Source organism: Ornithorhynchus anatinus, chromosome 15 (genome assembly GCF_004115215.2).
Source record: "Ornithorhynchus anatinus isolate Pmale09 chromosome 15, mOrnAna1.pri.v4, whole genome shotgun sequence".
Classification (NCBI taxonomy): Eukaryota; Metazoa; Chordata; class Mammalia; order Monotremata; family Ornithorhynchidae; genus Ornithorhynchus; species Ornithorhynchus anatinus.
This window is the reverse complement of record NC_041742.1, coordinates 18629862-18651390: the sequence shown is the minus strand read 5'-3', so window position 1 is coordinate 18651390 and position 21529 is coordinate 18629862. Positions and strand designations below refer to the sequence as shown.

Below are 21529 nucleotides of genomic sequence, written 5' to 3'. Positions count from 1 at the left end.
GACAAGTGGCGGAGCCAGGATTAGAACCTAGGTCCTTCTGACTCTCATTCATTGATTGATTCGGTCGTACTTATTGAGCACTTAGTGTGTGCAGAGCACTGTATGGTGCGCTTGGGATAGTACAATATAAGAATAAGCGGGCACATTCCATGCCCACAATGAGCTTACAGACTAGAAGGGGAGACGTAGGCTGTGCTGATTCCTTATGTACATAAGATGAAGGTCTAGCAAGGGCTGTGTAGAAGGAAGACTCCCCCGACCTCCGCCACCTCTCTTTCTCCTCTCTACCATGGTCTCTGTAGGAGGAAGGAAGATATGACCGCAGGGTCAAAATGACCCTTTTTCTAGCGACGGGTAAAAGGGCATCCCCAGCAGTAAGGACATTTTCAAATCTGGAAAGGAGAAAGTGGCGACAACATTCATTCATTCATTCAATAGTATTTATTGAGCGCTTACTATGTGCAGAGCACTGTACTAAGCGCTTGGGATGAACAAGTCGGCAACAGATAGAGACAGTCCCTGCCGTTTGACGGGCTTACAGTCTAATCGGGGGAGACGGACAGACAAGAACAATGGCAATAAACAGAGTCAAGGGGAATCACATCTCGTAAAAATAATGGCAACTAAATAGAATCAAGGCGATGTACAATTCATTAACAAAATAAATAGGGTAACGAAAATATATACAGTTAACAGAATGTTAACAGAATATACAGACAACAGAATGCCCCAATCACCTTCCACTCTCCTCCTTTTCCAATATTGACCAGTGTCCTATTTTGTAACACGTTTTAACTGGCTTTCTTTGGATTAAAGGAACAGAGAATTGACAGGTAACTGGCAAGATCGTGTTGTGATTTAGGGCTGCTAGTCAGCGGCCTTGGGACAGCAAGGACTAAGGAAAGAACGTTCAATGTGGCACTGTGGATTTGTTCCTTTGACAGTCTCACACATTGGAAAAAAAGGATGATTTACAGTTTTAATATGTTTTTCATGCACAATTAACAGCCAGTCTTCTCTCCCTATCCAGGAAGCCCGAGAACAGCATTGACATAATTTATAACAAAACCGTGAAACCGAACTAATGGGAAACCCAGTATTACTCCGATGCGCTAAAAAGCCAGAGCGCAGAGGTGTTAAAATGAAAACATGAAATTTGGTGTTCTTGCTCGAGGCAAGCGCCTGGGGGAAATTAACTCTCTTTCACTCAAGGCGTGTGTATTGTGTAAACATCCTTAGGGAGCTTCTGAAGATCCTTTTTCTGACGGTTCATAGGGCCTCAGGCAGTTTGTATGCTTGGCCAGTGATCCCATCTTCCTCCCTCTGATTTTTTTGAGTTCAGCCAGGTGTTCTGATGGAGTGGGGCGTTCAGTGTGAAACATTATAACTGTACCTGGGCCAGATTTCCGGGGCTCGAGCCCCTGTCCAGCCAAACGTTAAGTTAAACCGTCGTCATCAATTGTATTTATTGAGTGCTTGCTGTGTGCAGAGCACTGCGCTAAGTGCTTGGGAGAGGATGATACAGTTAATAAAGAGGTTTTGTTTGATGCCGAATGGGCAACCTCTGGAGATTCTTGAGGAGTGAGGACATGTGAACCCAATGGGCTTTTGCCGAGGGAGCAGGGGGTGGTGGTTCATTTTTTTTAGAAAAATGATCTGGACAGCGGAGTGATTGTTATGAGTGTCAGGAACTAGAACATCCTAGTAATGCTCTTCAAGAAATAAGCATTCTAACCAATCCCTCTAGACGTGATTTCTTTCTTGAATTCTCAAGACCAGGCCTCATCCCTGAGGGGAACTCCTCCAAAAAAATGTGCAGACTTCATCTGAGAGGCTTGATGTTTTTGATAGATTCTGATCATTCACAATATGAACTTCCTGGAGCAGTGGAGCTTAAGGGACAGAACATGGAACTGGAAGTCAGAAGACCTGGGTTCTAGTCCTGGTTCTGCCCCCTGCCTTCTGTATGTCCTTGGCAAGTCACTTCACTTCTCTGAGCCTCAGTTTTCTAGGCGTCTAGCCCAGCAGCCTCCCTTGTAGTCTTCCAGGAAAACTCTGGACTCTCTTCTTGGAGTCTCATTGTGAAAATTAAGCTGAAATAGAGGCGAAAATTGATTTTGTTCAATTAAATGGCACCTGACAAGTTCACAGACCGAATGATCACCATGTAGTGTGACGTAACTGTATTTGACCCGATTATCTTCTCTCTACTCCAGCGGTTAGTACAGTGCTCGGTACTGTAAACACGTAGAAAACACCACTATTATATCATTAATATTCCTGTTCTTTGCATTTTCTGAAGTGTTCTCACTGGGAAAGATGTGATGATTGGAAAGCTCGAGACAAGATGGCTTTTAAAGCCTTCAGAAAGTGAATTTTTCAGGCTCCCTCAAGAAAGTCTACTTGCCAAGGAATGAGTGTATGCTTAATGGAAGGATTTCAAGGTGTTTTGTAGGGGAGAAAGGCTTTTTCAACTTATGGAAAGTTCTGTTCCACATTCATTAAATCTTATATAACCTTTCTTCCCAGGATATAATTGCATAAAATACTTATCGAAAAGAGACTTTAAGAGGCAGAGTGACTATGTACCCTTATATAAGCACACCTCCAATTTTTCTCTTCAAACTTTTCAATCTGCCTCAGTCTACTCCTTCATTCCAATCATGAAGGAGATAGAGATGTGGCAAGATGATGCACTTGGTAGAAAAGCAGTTTTCCAGTAGTCAATTAAATTCTGGCAGAAGAGGCATGAGCACGTATTCTTATAAGCGTTGATCGAAAAAAATAAGGCTTCATTTTTAACCTTACAATCAGATGTCATAGAAGAGCCACAGAAGGTCGTACTGACCTCTTCCCCATTTTAAATGGAACAGGACTGTGGTGTTGCAAGGAGGAGAACTACATGTTCGAAACGAGAGCCTCATTGGATGTACGTGTCAAAGGAGAGAACGATGATTAACGATTTGTTGTCACAGATGCCGTTTCTGCAGGGAATATTTGTAGGCATTTTAAAGACGGGGTACAGTGACTTTATCCCAGGCGTGGCACTTCTCCTCGTTGGAAAGAGCACTTTCCAAGGAGGGAACAGGGGTAGGTGACGAGCTGGAAATCGGTCAGCCTTTCAGTGGCGAGACCCCCAGGAAATCAAAATCGAATCGATCCACTCATTTAATGAATGAGAACACCTGAGTTGTGTGAGTGATCAGTCAGCTGCTCCTGGGCAGATAACTTTTCTACCGACTCTGTTGTATGCGCTTAGTTTGGTGCTCTGCACACAGTAAGCGTTTGGTCAATACCATTGATGGATTGTTTAACTTCTCTGTGCTTCAGTAGGTGAGGAGGTTTTAAGCCTTTTTATGAGTCAGTAGCCAATATATATGAAGAGTTTAAATGTGTAAAGAACTGGACTCTTTTTTAGGGGGTTTTTAAATGGTATTTTCAAGTACTTATTCTGTGTCAGACACTGTACTAACCTCTGGGGTAGACACAAGCTAGTCAGGTTGGAAGGAGATCTCATCTTAAAACATCTAATGTGTATGAGGTTTTCCTTTACCGTAATGAATTGAATATGAACCTTGCTATGCAACGAAGATCATCCAGGCACCAGTTTGTTGATCGAAATGAAGATTTCCAAGTAGAGAAACCCCAATTGTTGTTTGTTTTCCGTAGACTTCCGATGGTAGGCATCCCCGTTTTCTGATTTGAGACTAAATATAAAGTGGTAGAAAGACTCAACAAATTGGAAGGTGTTGTTACAGTGGAATTTAAAATGAACTAGCAGAGCAGCGGGAGAAGTGGATGATGATTAAGCAGATTTAGCCAAATGCTTCAAGGCCCATCCATCATTTAATCAATTCCAAGCACATTCTCTATTAGTGAGGCTGACGGTATCAGTAATTGTGTTGCACTATTGCAGTGCTTGTTCTGAAATCCAATAACTAAATGGGATTTTCCAGTGGTTAGACCAGGATGGGTGTAACGAAGACAGCATGGTGCACTTTCCCCAAAGACACATGGTCCAATTTCATTGGAGAACAGAATCAAATTCTACTGTTTGATTCTCCTTCTCCACCCATTGCTTGGATTCTCCTTCACATTTCACATATTTCAGAATGTGCAAAAAAAAAAGTCATTCTCCATTCATAGTAATCATATGGCTCATCGATATGAAGAGGAGTAAAATGGGGATTAAGACTGTGAGCCCCCTGTGGACCAGGGACTGTGTCCAACCTGATTAGCTTGTATCTACCACAGTGCTTAGTACAGTGCCTGACACATAATAAGCTCTCAATAAATACCATAAGAACAAAACAAAGAAACAAACACCAATCCCACATGGAGCTCACAGTCTTAATCCCCATTTTACAGATGAGGTAACTGAGGCGAAGAGAAGTTAAGTTACTTGCCCAGGGCCACACAGCAGGCAAGCGACAGAACCGGGATTAGAACCTAGGTCCTTCTGCCTATCAGGCCCGTGCTCTATTTCATTAAACCATGCTGCTTCCCAGTGCATAGGAGCTGGGAAGAGTTCATGGGTATTAATTCATGTGCCATCGCTGTGCATAAGGAGCTCATCATTTGAAGGTGGTGGAGAACAGAATGGGAGAGAACAGAAACAGAAGAATAAGTCCACCACAGGGAAAGTTAGAACCTGCTGATGGGCAAGGAATGTGTCTGCCAACTCCTATATTGTTAGGCTGTACTCTCCCAAGTGCCTAGTACAGTGCTTTGCACATGGTAAAAGCTCAATAGGTACCACTGATTGATTGCCCCAATTCTCAAGGAGCCCCGCCATCACCCAGCGGCTCAGGGTTGTCGGATGAACAAGTAAGAACGTAGTGGAAAGCGGTAGGGATTTTCTACCGTATGTCTGTAATGATGAGAGTGGATGTCCATGTGCCAATATTGGAGCCAGATACTTTGCTCTGCTCTTCTACTGTACCGATCAAGTAATCAGGCAATCAGTGGTGTTTTTTGAGTGCTTACTATGTGCAAAGCGTGGGACGGGACCTTCGGCGGAGCAGAGTACAGCAGAGTTGGTAGATAGTTTCGCTATCCATGATGATCGCAGAGGCCAGAGACAGTCATTAATATAAATAAATAAATTACAACTCTGTAGGTAAGTGCTGCGGGTCTGAGAGTGGGCTGAATGTCAAGTGGCCAAAGGATACAGATCCAGGTGGCCACTGTAGTGGAGTGGGCCCTAGATAACCAATCCCCAAAAGTTGAAGCGGCCCTGCTTGTGTCAGTCAGTAGCGTGAGAGAGCACTGTATCCTAGCTGTCTCGTAAAAATCATCTTCTGTTTCACACTAACATGGCAAAATCCATCCTCTCAGCCCCTTTGTCAATTACACTGCGGAGCTAGGGCAGCAGTGTTGTCGACTAGAGGACCGAGGAGATGGAACTTCGGGAAAGATGGGTCAGTGGTGAGCTCCCAAGCTCCCTCATTAGGCACAGAGAAACATTTCAGAGGTTATCGGTATGCTTATCTGGACTCCGCCTGCCCAAGGAGCAAACGAATTAATCTTTCATTACATTCTCTCCAGATGGGATTTCCCCATTGCAGTTTCCTCAGCCCCGTCTGCAATGTTGTGTTAACAAATGTATTTCAAATCGCATGCATCGAGGATAGTGTTAAGAAGGCCTAGAACCAAATTAGCGTTGGGGCCAAAAATAAAAATAAAAATCAAGCAATGAGAGAGAGGTGTCTGAGCTTGAAATGGTGGTACAAGGTATCCCTTCCATATTGCAGTGGTGAATGGAACAAATATATGGATCTTTTTCTTCCTCTTCATTTTTGGCAGCTCCTTACCCAGATAGGCAATCAATCAACCAGTCATACTTATTTAGCATTTACTGTGTGCAGAGCTCCAAGCCAGAAAGTTGGTTGGATGGGTAAGTGTTTGGAATATATGGCTTGTATACATGGTGATGTGTCTTGAAATCAGACCTAATGAGTTTTTATAGAGCATGAGCTGAGGGGACAGAGAGGGAGGGAGGGTGTGATAAGAAAGGAAATATTTTGGGGGGTAAGAATTTTCCATTATTGTTGAACGGCACATTTCCGAGACTCACGTCTTCGTTTCATAATTTCGATGTGACCCTTGGTTCTGCTTTCACCGTGAAACGTCCTGGCTCCACTGCTTGGGATTCCAACAGCTCCGACTTTTCACTTGGGTGAGCTTTGCCCCGATGGGACAGCTGGCCCATCGGACACAGGTGCTATTCCTTTAAGTCCCTGACACACTGCGATGTGTGCATTGCATTGCGACGGGTTACATCACTGGACGTAGCATGATGTAACCCAACGCAGCATGATGTAAGCGTCGTCATACTTTGGAGATTTAAAGAAAAAGCAGTTTTCGCAAGTTCTTCCTCGTCTCGGTCGGGCTCGCACTCCCTGGCTTCTTAACTGTGTGAACATGCCAGTATTCAGTCCTCAAGAAAATTACCAAATGTATCTCTTAATTGCATTTGTGAAACTGTGGGGAAAGGCAACCCTGATTTATTTGGGAAGTGTTGATACTTTTTTCAAATGAAAATGTCTGTTTCCCCTTCTGTAGGATGACTGAAGCCTACTATTCTCTTCATATAAAGATCGTCACTCCGAGCTGACTTGGACAAAACTATTGCTCTAATAATAACAATAATCATAAAGGTAGTAATTGTGATATTAGGTGTTTACTTTCTATCGATAGTATTTATTGAGTACTTACTATGTGCAGAGCCCTATTCTAAACGCTTAGGAGAGTACAGTGCAGCAGAATTAGCTCACTACGTGCTAAGCACTGGGATTATAAGCAAAACTCTAGTAATTGTGGAGTTAGGTGTTTGCTATGTGTCAAACATCATACTAAAGGCTGGGATGATCACATCTTAGTCCCTCTTGCAGTCTACGAGGTAGGGAGAATCCAGAGGTGTAAAAATTGCATTATTATCATTGTCATTATTGGTAGTATTATTATTATTATTATTATACTAGACACTTACTGCATGTCAAGTATCACTCTTAGCGCCAGGGTAGATAGAAGTTAATTGGACTGGACAGAGGCTCTGAATCACATGGGGCTCACAGGCTAAGTGGGAGGGAGGGCAGGAATTGACTCCCCATTTTACAGATGAGAAAACTGAGGGCCAGAGACGGTAAGTGACTTGCACAAGGCCAAACATTAGACAAGTGGCGGAGCTGGGATTTGAATGCAGGTCCTCTGATCCCAGGCTGTGCTCTTTGTGAAGTGATCCAAAGGAATTACAGTCCTTCAGAGCTCAGTGGAAGTTGAGGAACATCAGTGGTTTAAGTGACTGAGTGGCTCTAAAAACTAAAAGAGCCATAGCACTCAAGAGTTTCTTGTCCCCCTTTTCATCATCAAAACTACTCATCTCCCATTTCTTACCACTCTACTGAGGACTCTCTCCTAACATCCGATATCTTCAAGCAGAGTTGTTTCTTAAGGGCATTTCCTAGTGATCAAAATTAAATTTTTTGAAGTTGGAGCTACATGAACAGGTAATAACTATTGAAATGTAAATGACCTGAAAGTACCTGAAATTGCATTCCATCACTCATTCTCTTGAAAGTGCATTTCAAAAATTAGCTCTGAGACTTAGACTTTTTTTATTCATTTGAGATTTTGCACATTTTCATCTGTAAGAATGATCCTTATCATTTATAACAGAAGAGCTAAAGTTACAAAGGACAATAATCTCCAAAAATCAAAGTCAGTCATAATTTGAAACAGGGCTAGAGAAATATTAATGCCTGTAGGTAGCATTAAAGAAGCAGCTGAAATGATCAAATCATTTAGTTCCATGTTTCTTCTAGTAAATGCTTGTCATCAGTGGTTTCACATCACCGATTGGTTGGATTAAAACAAAATGAATCACCCAAGTAGAGAAGCAGTGTGGTCTGGTGGAAAGAGCGTGGACCTGGAAGTCAGAGAACCTGGGTTCTAATTCTGGCTTCGATACTTGTCTGCTGTATAAACTTGTGCAGGTCACTTCAGTTCTCTCTGCCTCAGTTACCTCGTCTGCAAAATGGGGATTAAGGCTGTGATCTCCATGTGGGACATAGATGGCTTCTAACCTGATTAGCTCCTATCTAAGTGAGCTGCTCATATCTAAGCACATAATAAGCGCTTAACAAAGACCATTTTAAAAGCAAGACACTTTAGGTAGTTTGGTGTATTCTCCTCTCCCAAGACCGTAGTGCAGTGTTCAGCGCACAAGAAGCACTCAATAAATATCGATCCATCGACTGACATTCTTGGTAGCCATAGATGTGTGTTAAGCTAGTCCCCCTATGTAGGTCATGCAATATAATGCGTTGTCATAAGAACACGGAAAAGGTTACATGTGGAAATCTGCAAAACGTTGAGCATATCTCCCTAGGGATCCTGCCCCTTTGTCTTCCTTGAGAGCTCTGACTTTTCCCATGTGGCTTTTGCATCCGTGGAGCCGCTGCTGAGCCAGGTCTGTGTCCACAGTGGATCGATCGGTGCTATTTATTGAGCGCTTACTGAGCTTACCAGAGAGCCTACAGTAGAAGTGGTAGACTGATCAATCGGCGGTATTTAGTGAGCCCTTACTGAGCATATAGGAAAGCCTCCAAAAGAGTAGGTAGGTCAGTCAACCAGGGTATTTACTGAGCGCCTATTGTGTGCAGAGCACTGTACTAAGCGTTTGGGAGAGTACAATCCCACAGAGTTGGCAGGCATGCTCCCTGCCTACCACCAGCTTACGTAAGGGGCAGACAGGCTGAAGACCGGATTGTTCAGCATGAAACCAGAGGAGTGGCCACCTCAAGTGGAAGAGGCTAAGGCAGTCATTCTGATGATTTCGTAGCCACCCCAACAGTTAGTACAGCGCTTGGCCCAACTTAACAAGTGCCTTCACCAGTCCTGGTCTCATCAATTTCTCTGGCTCTGTATCGAGTATCCCCTTTTATATCGCCGGAGTAAGGGACTCTGTTTTTAAAATAGACTAGACTGTGAGCTCGCTTTGGGCAGGGAATGCGTCTCTCAGCAGTGGTATCTTGCACCCTCCCAAGCGTTTAGTACAGTGCTGTGCACCGAGTAAGTGCTCAACGAATGCCACCGGTTGCTTTTAATAATGATGGCTTATGGACTGATACGATCAAGGGTCAGGCTCTGTTGTCTTTTCTGCCAGAAAGACCCAACTGTGTTGCCTCTTGAATCTGGATAATTCAATGCTGTGCTTTGACTCTTTACTTTCTGTGCAAGTACAGAGACCTATTACTGAATGTGTAAGGGATAAAAACAAATGTACGTATGAGAGAAAAATCTGACAGGCTAAGTGCTGTCTGCATTATTGATGTTTCCCTGATAAATCATTTTATTGACGATTCTTCCCATCATCAGTGACGGGTTTATCATAGTCCGTATGTGGCAGAGTGACCTTGAAAAATGACCTCCACGGTGGGTGAGAGAGAAAACGGAGGGCTTTGAATTTCCTTTTGACATTTCCTGCTATTGTGAAAAAGGTCAGATGTGGAATTTATAATGCTCCGCACGTGGTGCAGAACAAATGTCACCTTCAAAAGTGAAACTGGGGAAGTGGTCTTTCTGGCAGGTTTCCAAAGGGATCTGTTTCTCACTTTTTCCCTCTTCCAGGGAGATGTGCACATCTGCCTCAGTTAGCAAGCAAGCCCTACCAATTGGGACTGCTCTCTAGTCCATTTGCAGTGACGGCCCTGCCTCGGGGTCCTCGGGAAATTGCAGCTTGTGACTCCATCCATCTTTATCAACGGGGCTCACCGACCTTGATCTGGAAAGACGATCACTCGGCGCCTAAATATAGAACGGGGAAGAAAATATTCCCGACTTGCCTTTTCGGAGAGTCATTGTGCTCAGGCTTCGGGGTGTGACTTGTCCGAATGGAAATGGCCGGGAAGAGGTACCGCCGTAGGGAGTAGGGACTACTGGGGGCAAACGTTCTTATTATCTACCTTTCCTTACTAGAATCTAGTCCTGTGGGTTTGATCCTACACCGTAAGCTACGTGCAGATCTCTCCCACGCTCTTTTCTTCCCTGTTTCTCCTGCTTTTCTCAGCACTCCTTTTCTTTCTAGAAATGGCCTCCGCCCCCACTTTTTTTTTTCAAGTAGTATCTGTTAAGCACTTACTCTGTGCCAGACTCTGTGATAAGCACTGAGATAGGTATAAGATAATCAGGTTGGACAGTCTGTGTCCCCCAAGTGCCTCACAGTCTTAATCTCCACTTTACACATGAGGCAGCTGAGGCACAGAGAACTGAAGTGACTTGCCCAAGGTCACATAATAGACAAGTGGCAGAGCCTGGACTAGAACCCAGGCCCTCTGACTCCCAGGCCCATGCTCTTTCCAATTAGGCCATGCTGCTTCTCTAAGATGTCCATGCTTCTCTCAACTTTTCCTTTAAAATAAATAATAATAATAGTAGCAATTGTGATGTCTGTGAAGCACTTACTGTGCGGCAGTCCCTGGGGTAGATGCAAAATAATCAAATTGGACACTTATGAATCTCAAGTCTAGGATGAAGATGAGAATCTGAGGCACAGAGAAATGGAGTGAGTTGCCCAGGGTCACACACAGGCAAGTAGAAGAGCTGGATAGTGACATAGTCAATGTTCCAGAATGATTGTATCATTTTAGAGCCTTAATCAGCTTAAATTAGCTTCTCCGTCCATTTTCTCATTCAGGTTAATTCTTTAGAAGTATATCGTTCCCTTTCTTCTTCACTCTCAGTGACATTACTGCCCCTCATCTTTTCCCCTGAGTTGTAGGAGAGCCTCATTCTCCTTTGAATTCCAGTTTGTAAATGTTTCCTGTTCCGTCTGTAGCCCAATGTTTTACCCCTTGTTAGAGCTTAATAAGGGTAACGATTGATCGGATCCGTCCTTTTCTATTTTAACCTCATGGGCTCAGGTTGTCTCACTCCATTGTAACCACCGTCGTCCTCAGTATTTTCCAGTGAAAAATCCAACTTTATCATCCTTCCTCAATTCAGGCCAACTGACAAAGTTGGTCACAGTGCTGCTTGTCTTTTCATTTTCTTATCATCCTGTCTCTGTTCAGTGGCCTCTTCCCTCATCTGTCTCTTTTTGAAATTGGTTTGCAGTGTATTTCTAGACTCCCCTGCCAAGTGATGTTCTCCCCAGATAACCATCACAATGCCAAAGCGTGTTTGGCTATTTATCAATGCGAAACGGGGTCTGTCTCTTGAATCTTTTGATGTTTCAAAGTTATCTCTCAACAATCTTCATTCTGTTTGCCGCTCACCCATTTGACTGAGGGAAGCTCAAACTGCGAGTGACACACAGGACCACACTCAGCTCATAGTGGAAGTTTAATAAATAGCACAATCAATCACTGGGAATTCATAGTCCATTGCAGAACTTTAAATTCCATTTATCTTTACCTAACACGGTATTTCCTCATTGCCGAAATAGGATGAATTCAGATGACTCAGTGTGTCGTATTCAGTTTACAAATTTCCTGAAGGTTGGAGTGGGATTTAATAATTAAAATGTGTTTTCCCGTCAAGTATGAAAAATCAATTTCCACCTTTGATCAAGATCTCAGTATTTCTTGATTTATTGCTGTCGTAGACAACATATTTGTTTTTTGTATCTCCATAAAATTTTGCAGTTTTTTTCATTAGGTATTTATATATATATTTAAATACATATGTATGTGTCTATAATTATGTACATGTACACATATATGCATTTAATATCTGTGGTATTCGTTAAGCTCTACCTATGTGCCAGGCTCTCTACTAAACACTAGGGTAGATACAAGATAATCAGTCAGACACAGTCCCTTATCCCACATGGGGCTTGCAGTCTTAATTCCCATTTTACAGAGGAGAAAACCAAGGCACAGAGCAGTAGAATGACTTGCCCAAGGTCACGTATCAGACAAGTGACAGAGCCGGAATTACAGCCCAGGTCCTTCTGACTCCCAGGTCTGTGCTCTTTCCACTAGACACGCTTTAGGTGGTTGTTAATTGTTTCTAATGGCACCTTCTCTTAATCTCTCCTTATATTTCTCCGTAGTCAAAGAACGTTCATGTATTTACACTTTGCCATTTTAGGATGGCCTAATATGCTTGATTATACTTGAATAACTTTGTATTATACTTCCATTATGACTACATCCCCAATGGGTAATGTTCCACCTTGGATTCCAGAATGTGAAGTGAGCAAGAAGAGCTAGGAATCATTCTGAGATAGGCTGAGCAGTGTGGAGACTCATTCCCTGAAGGACCTGTCCATTGCTAATCGCTTGCATTTCTCTTTGACCTTGCAGTCTGAAAAATGTTAGTGGAAAGTGATGAAATTATGTTGATGGGGGTGGGGGAGGGAAAGAAGCTGTTTTGAATAGAAAGGCAAAGAGAATAACTCTAAGGAATTCAATGTGTCTGAAAGAACATCCGTGAGAGTGTTTTTGAAAGTTCGGTAGTCGGGCGAAAATAAGAGACGAGGGTGAAAACGAGGCTGTGGCTAGAGCCTGTTTAGAGTAAAAAGAGAAATGGAATCCAGACCCATGAAACAGGAAAAAGAGTAACCTTTAGAAGGGAGAGATGGATGGATTCAAATATGTATGTATGAGGAGAGAGTGAATGAAAAGAGTCAGATGCATTCTAGAAAATTGGAAAGCACTCAAGAAGAACTAGGGGTCAGGCAGTGCCAGCTGTGTGCGTACTACGGTGGAGGGAAGTGGCTTGAGACTTCCCAAATGTTTTTTCCAGCCAAGGACATTCTTAACAGAGGCCAGATGCTTGACGCTGAAAAACGAAGTGTATGATCGGCAAATGTGCCTTGGACGCTAACTCTCTTTTCCTGCCCCATCCTTGAAACGTATCATTTTTTGCCACCGAGGGTATTTGGAAGTCAAAGCTGCCATAATTTTTGGAAAAACATACCTTTCCAAAATCAAGGTGATCCTGAATGATCTTAATTATCTTAGCCCTGGGCCGTTCCTGTTTACTGTAAATCCATCAGTTAATCAGGGGTATTTATTGAGTGCTTAATGTTCGCAGACCACTATACTATGTGCTTGGGATGGTACAATACAACAGAGTTAGGAGAACATGGTCCCTTCCCACAAGAAGCTTTCGGTCTAGAGGGGGAGGTACGTGCTAGGATGTAAATGCTAGGATGTCTACAGAAGGACCGCTGATACTTCGCTGATGTCTCTCAGCATTCTGGAAGTTGTAGTGATGCAATATCAGAATCTAGGAGCAGGACCAAAATTATGCATCTTTTATGAGCCCTACCAAGGTGGCTACCAGCATTCCCAGTGCTCCAGTAGAATTTTCCTGGGATCTCTGTGCGGTTAGTGTTTGCCCTGGGACAGGCAATTTAAAAAATCAGGGTGCTATCAGGTTCTGTAGCTAATAAGTGGAAACAAAAACTCTCAGGATGAGACCCTATTTTACCAATTAAGAATTTGGATGATTTAATTACGGTTAGCTTGAATTTGGAAACGCCATGGAAGATCATCAAATTGAATTTGTAACAATCAGCCGTTACAGAAGATTCCATCAGAGGCAGATTTGGGGTATAATATCTTAAGGAAAAAAGCAGGTGGAGAAAATGGAGGTGATGATGATGATGATGATGATGATGGTATTAAGCACTCACTTTGTGCCAGGCACTATTCTAAGCGCTGGGGTAAATACAAAATAGTTGGATTGGACACAGTCCCTGTCCCACATGCGGTTCACAGTCTTAATGCCCATTTCACAGATGAACTGAGGCCCAGAGAAGTGAAGTGATTTGCCCAAGGTCACACAGCAGACAGGTGGAGGAGCTGGGATTAGGACCCTGGGCCTTTTGACTCCCAGGCCCATGCTGTTATCCACTTGGCTGTGCTACCTGAGTAATCAGAACTCAAAAAAAATTGCTTCAATCATCATCATCAGTGGTATCTATTGAGCACTGTACACAGCGTGTACTATTTACACAGTATTCAGTACACGGCACTAAACACTTGGAAGAATACAATTAGCTGTTGATTTCATTTGAAAGAATTGTGTAGACTGCTTTATTTAGGTAATTCCATCAATCACAAATAGTGGTATGGTTTGTGGAGAAATCTCTCATGTTCAATTTTACGTAGTTTCTGAATGTGCCAATAAGAGATGATACTGTAAACTCTGTTCCTTCACAAGGATGTGTGAAGGGAAAATAAGGTGGTATTTGTAGATGTTTCTTGCTAGGAAGCTCCTGGAGGACAGGGATTGTTTCTAATGACTCTATAGTAATCTCCCAAGGTCCCGTCACACTTTGGTAAGTGTTCAATAAGTAATACTGTCTGATAATAGAAAGGAATGGCGTGAGACCCAGCTTGAATTGTGGTGTCATTTTATAATAATAATAATAATAATGTTGGCGTTTGTTAAGTGCTTACTATGTGCCGAGCACTGTTCTAAGCGCTGGGGTAGACATAGGGGAATCAGGTTGTCCCACGTGGGGCTCACAGTCTTAATCCCCATTTTACAGATGAGGGAACTGAGGCGCAGAGAAGTGAAGTGACTTGCCCACAGTCACACAGCCGACAAGTGGCAGAGCTGGGATTCGAACTCATGAGCCCTGATTTTATGGCCAGGTCCTCAAGGCAATTGAGAGGAGGATGTAGCTGGTTTTACATTTTAACTCCTTTGCCATCCTGATCTAAATAGCCACTCATTATTTAAATTAGCATGCATATTTTTGCAAATACACCTGTGAAAATGTCAATCCAATGATAGGCAGTATGTCACATTCTATATTTATGACTCATGAGGGGGTGGAGGAAGAATGTAAATTTAGAACTTTAATGAGGAAACAAAGAAGGAACCTTAATGTTTGGAGGAGGATTGAATTCATTTTGAAATTCGATTACATGTAAAAGGCAGGAATGGCGTCCGTATCGCTGAAAAATAGTGTGTGGCCCAGTGGAGAGAACACGGGCCTGAGAGTCAGAGGATCTGGGTTCTAGTCTCGGCTCTTCCACTGCTTGCCGTGTGACCTAGGACAAGTCACTCGACTTCTCTGCACCACAGTAAATGTGGATTCAAAACCCATTCTTTCTCGTATTTAGATTGTGAGCGCTCCCATGGGACAGGGACTGTTTCCAACCTGATTAACTTGTATTTACCCCAGCACTTAGGACAGTCCTTGACTAAGCCAGAAAAGAAGAGCTCGTGCCTACCTATTCTATTGTACTCTCTCAAGCTGTAGGATGCTCCATGAGGTCAGGGATCTCGTCTATCAACTCTCTTGTATGTTACTCTCCCAGAGACGGAGTACAGTGCTCTGCACACAGTAAGCACTCAATAAGAACCACGAATTATAGTATGGTTCACCAATTTCTAGGCTATCTCTGCACCTGAAATGGCTGAGCCGGGAAGCTGGCCCACCCGGAAAAGGGGATCGGGTTGATATGCCATCAAGGTGAAACATAATTCACCCTACTGTAGGGTGAGGTTTTCAGATATCCGTACATTTTAACTCTATATAACTAGAATCAATCAGTAGTATTTTTTAAGCACTTTCTATGTGCCAGGCACTGTTCTAAGCCCTGGGGTAGATATGAGGTAATCCATGTAGTCCGTGTCCCACATGGGACTAACGGTCTTAATCCGCATTTTCCAGATGAGGTAACTGAGGCACAGAGAAGTGAAGCGATTTGACCAAATCACTTCAGCAGGCACGAGACAGAGCCAGGAAGAGAACTCAGGTCGTCTACTTTTTCCACTAGTCCCCACTGCTCCCCAATGAGACTGTGAAGCTTGCCGGAGGAGACCTGAGAGGACTGATCTTCTACTTTTACCCTGCTCCCTGGACATTAGAAACCGGGCAGATAGAAATTGAAATAGGGATGCAGAATGCCTAGCAGATATTTCAGAGCTTTTCCATTTTCACGAGCAGAATGATTGCAGATGGAAGTGGGGCGTTCTAGGAGAGATAATAATGTTGGTATTTGTTAAGTGCTTACTATGGGCAGAGCACTGTTCTAAGCGCTGGGATAAATACAGGGTAATCAGGTTGTCCCACGTGAGGCTAACAGTTAATCCCCATTTTACAGATGAGGTGGCTGAGGCACAGAGAAGTTAAGTGACTTGACAACAGTCACACAGCCGACAGGTGGCAGAGTCAGGATTCAAACCCATGACTTCTGACTCCCAAGCCCGGGCTCTTTCCACCGAGCCACGCAGCTAGAGATGTGTCTGTGCCGTCGCTATGGGTCGGACACAGCCTGACAGCGTAAGACAACAACAGCTGAGGGGCAGGGAGAGGGGTGAAGAACAAAGGGAGCGAGTCGTGGTGACACAGAAGGGAGGGGGAGCTGCGGAAAAGCAGAGCTTAGACTTTCTGTGAGTAAAGAGAAAAGTGCCCGGAATTTAGAAGTGATGGCAGTCACTATTAATTCACTAAGCTTTGGCCAGGTGTCTCGATCCAATGTTTGTACCACCATCCCATATGTATTTTATTCTTAGAGAGTCAAATCTGGTGGTGGTCTTTTCTTTGAAATATTGGGCATTGGACATTAAGCATAAAATATTAGTGATCACAGATGTGACCTTTAGGCAAATCGTTGTGTACTCGGTGAAAATCCAATTTGGAGGCATTTATCTTAAGCTCGTACTGGATATATGTAGATGTTAAAACATGGAGGTGAACTCATAGTAAACATTAAAATTGATGTTTAATGTTTGCTCTTTCCTCTACTCCCCCTCCCTCCCTTCCTCATTGTACTTAGATCTGTACCCTTTTAGCACTTGATATTCTCTGCCCCCTCAGCCCCACATTCCTTATGTCCTTTTCCGTAATTTCTATTAATGCCGGTCTCCCACTCTGAACTCTGCTCTCCTTGTGGGCAGGGGATGTGACTTCCAACTCTATTGTATTATACTCTCCCAAGTGCTTAGTACAGTACTCACTACACTGGCCACTCGACTAGTCAGTTTGATGTTGGGGAATTTGATTGCTATAGATGGAAAAAAAAAAAACGGCAATTTGCTCGTAGTAGTACCCAAACCTGACTTGAAGCCAGACTTTTCCTCCTGCTCTGACTCTGTTCCTCCCAATGGACCGGCAGTGTTTTGGCTACTGCTTCCTGGCAGTGACCCGGAGTTCTCTGTGGCCCTCTGGGACTGTTCTGAGCGGGAGAATGCCAGCTTGCTCTTTGCGTTTCAGTCTGCCACATAAACAACAAGTGGGAAACACGATCTTCCTAAATTACCGGCAAGCTGTTCTGTGAAGGATTTGTGTTCTCTCTGCGTTGCTGCTGCCAACTGGAAAGCTGGATTCCGCCTTTGGTAAATCTGCCTCCGGTAGAGTGGAAACGTACAGAGTATTGGAGGATGCTTTTGGTTGGGCAGCTCCTTGATCGTTTACTCTATTGATGCAGCCAGAATTTCTGCACGGAAAGTCCGGAGCTTTTCCAACCAGGAAGATCCGCTCCACGGGGCTCCTTCCTTATGTTCTCCTCGGAATGGTGCTCCCCTTTCTGCCGCTTTATAGGAGAATTTGCTCACTTATTCATCGGTGGTATTTATTGAGGTTAACTGTGGGCAGAGTTCTGTGCTAAGCACTGTATTGGGTCTGCCCTGATTAACCTCTCTCCGCTTGACTCCTAATAAGTGCTTGACAAATACCGTAATCACTCTGATTATAAAGGGGACCCAGAACTGGACCTTGAGGCCCCCTCGTAGTTCGAGGGCGGGAAGCAGAGTAGGGGATCTGAGAAGGAGCGGTCAGGAGAAAGCAAGAGAGGATCACGTGGGTGATGCCGAAGTTCTTAGGTCCTGTTTCCCGGAGAAGGAGTTGGTCCACAGTGTTGAAAGTGGTAGAGAGGTCAAGTAGGATTAGGATGGAAGAGTGGCCTTGGGATTTGGCAATTAGGAGGTCGCTGACTACTCAGCTCTGAGAGGAGGTGGAGCAGAAGCGGAGTTTTGGTACAACGGCTAGGGATTTCCTGCCTGGTACTCTGACTTGACGAAGGGAAGACAGGAATGATCTTTCTTGACATCTTTCGCTCCCGCATCCACAGCTATTTGACACAATTTTGTGACAAGGGGTCACCAACGGCATCACAAAAACTTCTATCGGCTTCAAGGCTATCAATTCACTGACTCCCTCTTTCCCATCTTTTCTCTTCTCCCACTCCACCCCACCTTGGGCTCTCTGCTTGTTTTCAAATGAGTCTCCTGGCTCCTTGCTCCGAAACCGTCGCCTATTTCCCCTATCGAGAACACATTCCTCTCTAGGATTCACCAAACCTTATCCGTCCCCCCCTTCAGTCCTTGTAAATTCATTCATTGAATCATATTTATTGAGTGCTTACTGTGTGCAGAGCACTGTAGTAAGCGCTCGGAAAGTACAATTTGGTGAAGGATAGAGACAACCCGTACCCAACAAGGGGCTAGAAGGGGGAGACAGACAACAGAACGAAGCAAGTAGGTGGGCATCAATAGCATTAAAATAGATAAATAGAATTATAGATATATTAAATAGAATATATTAAATAGAATTACAGATATAAATATCCACAGATCACAGATATACATATCCACTCCATATCCATATAAATATCCACTCCCTTTAGGTAGCTGTCCCTTCTTGATATCCCCACCTTCCTCACTCTACCGTTCCTTAAGCCACCCCAACATTTTATGACTTTATGGAGAAGCAGTATGGTCTAGCGAAAAGAGTGTGGGCCTGGGAGTCAGGAGACCTGGGTTCTGATCCTGGCCCTGCCACTTGCCAGCTCTATGACCTTGAATAAGTCACTTAATTTACCTGGGTCTCAGTTTTTTCATCTGTAAAATCTGTACCTGTTCTCTTGCCCCCTAGAGTGTGAACCCCATGTGGGACAGGGACTGTGTCTAATCTGCTTATCTTGTATATAGATCAGTGCTGCGCAGTGCTAGGCTCATAGTAAACAGTTAACAAATGCCACATTGACTACTGTTATCGTAGTTCATTCGTTATTGATTTAGCACTTGTGTTTTTTCTTTTCATACTCGCACTCTGAACTATTTTAAATTCATCAATATATTATTGTTTGCCTCCCCCATTCATTGAAAGGTCCTTTTGCAGCAGAATCACATGTTATGTATTTCATCTGTGTGTGTGTGTTTTTAAAATGGTATTTAAGTGCTTGCTAGGTGCTAGGCACTGTAATAAGTGCTGGAGTAGATGCAAGCTAATCAGGTTAGACAAAATCCATGACCCACATGGGGTTCAGTCTTCATCCCCAGTTTACAGATGAGCGAACTAAGACCAGAGGAACTGAAATGACTTGACAAGGTCACACAACAGATAAGTGGTGGAGCGGGGGTTAGAACTCAGGTCAGGCCCATGCTCTACCCATTGGACCACACTGCTTTCTCACCGCTGTGTTCCCCAAGTGCCTCCTGCATTTTTCTTAGCACTTTGCACATGAGTACATGCTCAATAATAATGGTGATAATGATGCTGACTTAAGAAAATGTGGCCAGTTGGCCCAGAGGAAAGATGAGGCCTAAATACGGGGTAAGAGAGATCAAATTCACTCTTGATAGGTCCTTAGACCTTAACTTAAAAAAAAAAAAGGGGGGGGAGTCCAGATCTGGGCTCAAGGCTGTTCCCATTGGCTCAATTCAAGGTCAACCTGTCCTTTTTCATTACTTCTAAAATGGCCTCCTTCCCGTTGGTGCCCAGAGTGAAGGGGAAAATCAATTGTGGAAATGAAAAAGAGTCAAGGAAGCCAAACCCAAATATTCTGTATCAGTTAGGAGCTGCAAGTTAAAGATAAGGGCAACCAGCAAGCCGAGGGAATTGAAACTTGCAAAAGCAGTTAAGATAAGAAGATCTAGAGAAATAATGGGCAGAAAGACATAACTTGGATTCGGAGGCCTAATGTTGGACAATTCTAGATTGAATGAGATAAAAGAATCATTTTAAAATAAGTTGTAAATGAGGAAAAAGAGGTGGGTAAGCAAGACCTAGAAAACAGCATTTCATCAAGGATTTAACGAGATGCGGGAGTGGTGGGTTTTAATCAGTCTTAAAATACATGTGAATATTTGAAGAATTCATGCAATTGTTTGGGACTTTTTAGTAGAATAATGGATGAATAATTGGGTCAATAGATTAAGTCTGAAGGGATTACCCCAGTCCTGAAAATTGGATCTGTTCTTCAAAAAAAAAAAAGTCACTGAGTGAGAAATAACATCTGGAGTTCTGATATCCGAGTATAGGATTTTATAAACCGAGGGAATCCATATTTGAATAAATCAGTAAGTATCTAGAGGACCTCAGTAAGATCAGCAAGAAAAAAAGTCACAGAAACTTTATAGCTTTCTGGTAGAATTGCATGATTAGATTTAGGGATGCTGGGAAGTTATTGGGATTTCAGTCCAAATATATAATCATCCCTCAGTATCATTATCAAAATGCTGTCAGGTTAAAGTGACATTAGTGATGAATCGATGAATTGGAAATTCCAGGAAGAATATAAATCCTAATTATCTATTGGCAATAAAGAAGTCTTTATAGTCTGCTGTTTACAGAGGTATCAGCCCTGGAAATACGTCATCAGAAACACTGGTCAAGCCACCTGACTAGTAATTACAACTTTCTGTGTATTTCACTCAGGAATATTTGATTCTCATGCATGGAGCAGTTTGCGATGACGGGCCCTCAGTGCATAGAATTCGTTCTTTTCCTCAACATTTTGAGCATTATCATGTCTTCTTTCCTGGCAGTATTTGGAAATTCAGGTTCTTATCGGTCTGAGCTGATTTATTCTCAATATTGCCTGGAGATGGGGAGATGCAGTAGGCGGCTTCTCACCGTCCTTTCCGGCCTGAGTAATAAATTAATGGTTGAAATAGCTTTTTTTCTGTTGCCCAGGGGTTACTCTCCTGTTAGGCACACTTACTTTGGGTGAATTTGTCCTTTTGCTTTTGAAAAAAAATTCTGAATACATAATTTACCGAAAAGGGAAATGAAAGAGCCAGGCATTCAGAAAAATAGAGGATTGAAGTGTGAAAGGTGTTAATTGCTACCTGCATTGTGAAAAAAGTCTTAAAATAATACTCCCTTAAACAATACAACGATAGAGCCTCCCACCCAGCCCAAATATATGGTAATTCCATGTGTTGAACTTTACCGAAGCAAGCTTATCTGTTCGTTTTTTTTTTCTTAACCAATTCAACTTACACTGAGACATATTTAGGAAAATATTTCTGCACACATTTGTGCCACTGATTCACATCAACATAAATCTGTGAATAACATGGCCTAGTTAAAGTTCTCAGATGTAGTGAAGAAGTTGGCCAATGTAGGTGGCACAGCAGCCTCTTTTCTTTCCCTTCCTGAAGCATCTTGGAGCCGGCTGACTCCTCCTAAAAACCTCTGCCCATCTTGGTGCTCCTCCCTCTGGCAATTTTATTCAATCAGATTGACGCAGTCATAGGCTTTCTTGAAAATGGATGCAAAACTTTTTAATCCCCCACTTTTACCTGTTGGTGGAAAAATCCCAATGACATCATC

At 43.2% G+C, this 21529-nt stretch overlaps 1 protein-coding gene and 2 non-coding genes across 5 annotated transcripts in view; all 3 read left to right on the top strand.

The window, feature by feature from the left end:
* The window catches only part of NLGN4X (neuroligin 4 X-linked), a 160826-nt gene that overhangs the window by 56891 nt on the left and 82406 nt on the right, over window positions 1-21529 (top strand). The gene's annotated exons all lie outside the window — the stretch shown is intronic.
* On the top strand, window positions 5317-5424 carry MIR1398 (microRNA mir-1398). The gene has a single exon (NR_034865.1). It is a non-coding gene; the product is annotated as a microRNA mir-1398 (primary transcript).
* MIR1397 (microRNA mir-1397) lies at window positions 6233-6348 on the top strand. The gene has a single exon (NR_034864.1). It is a non-coding gene; the product is annotated as a microRNA mir-1397 (primary transcript).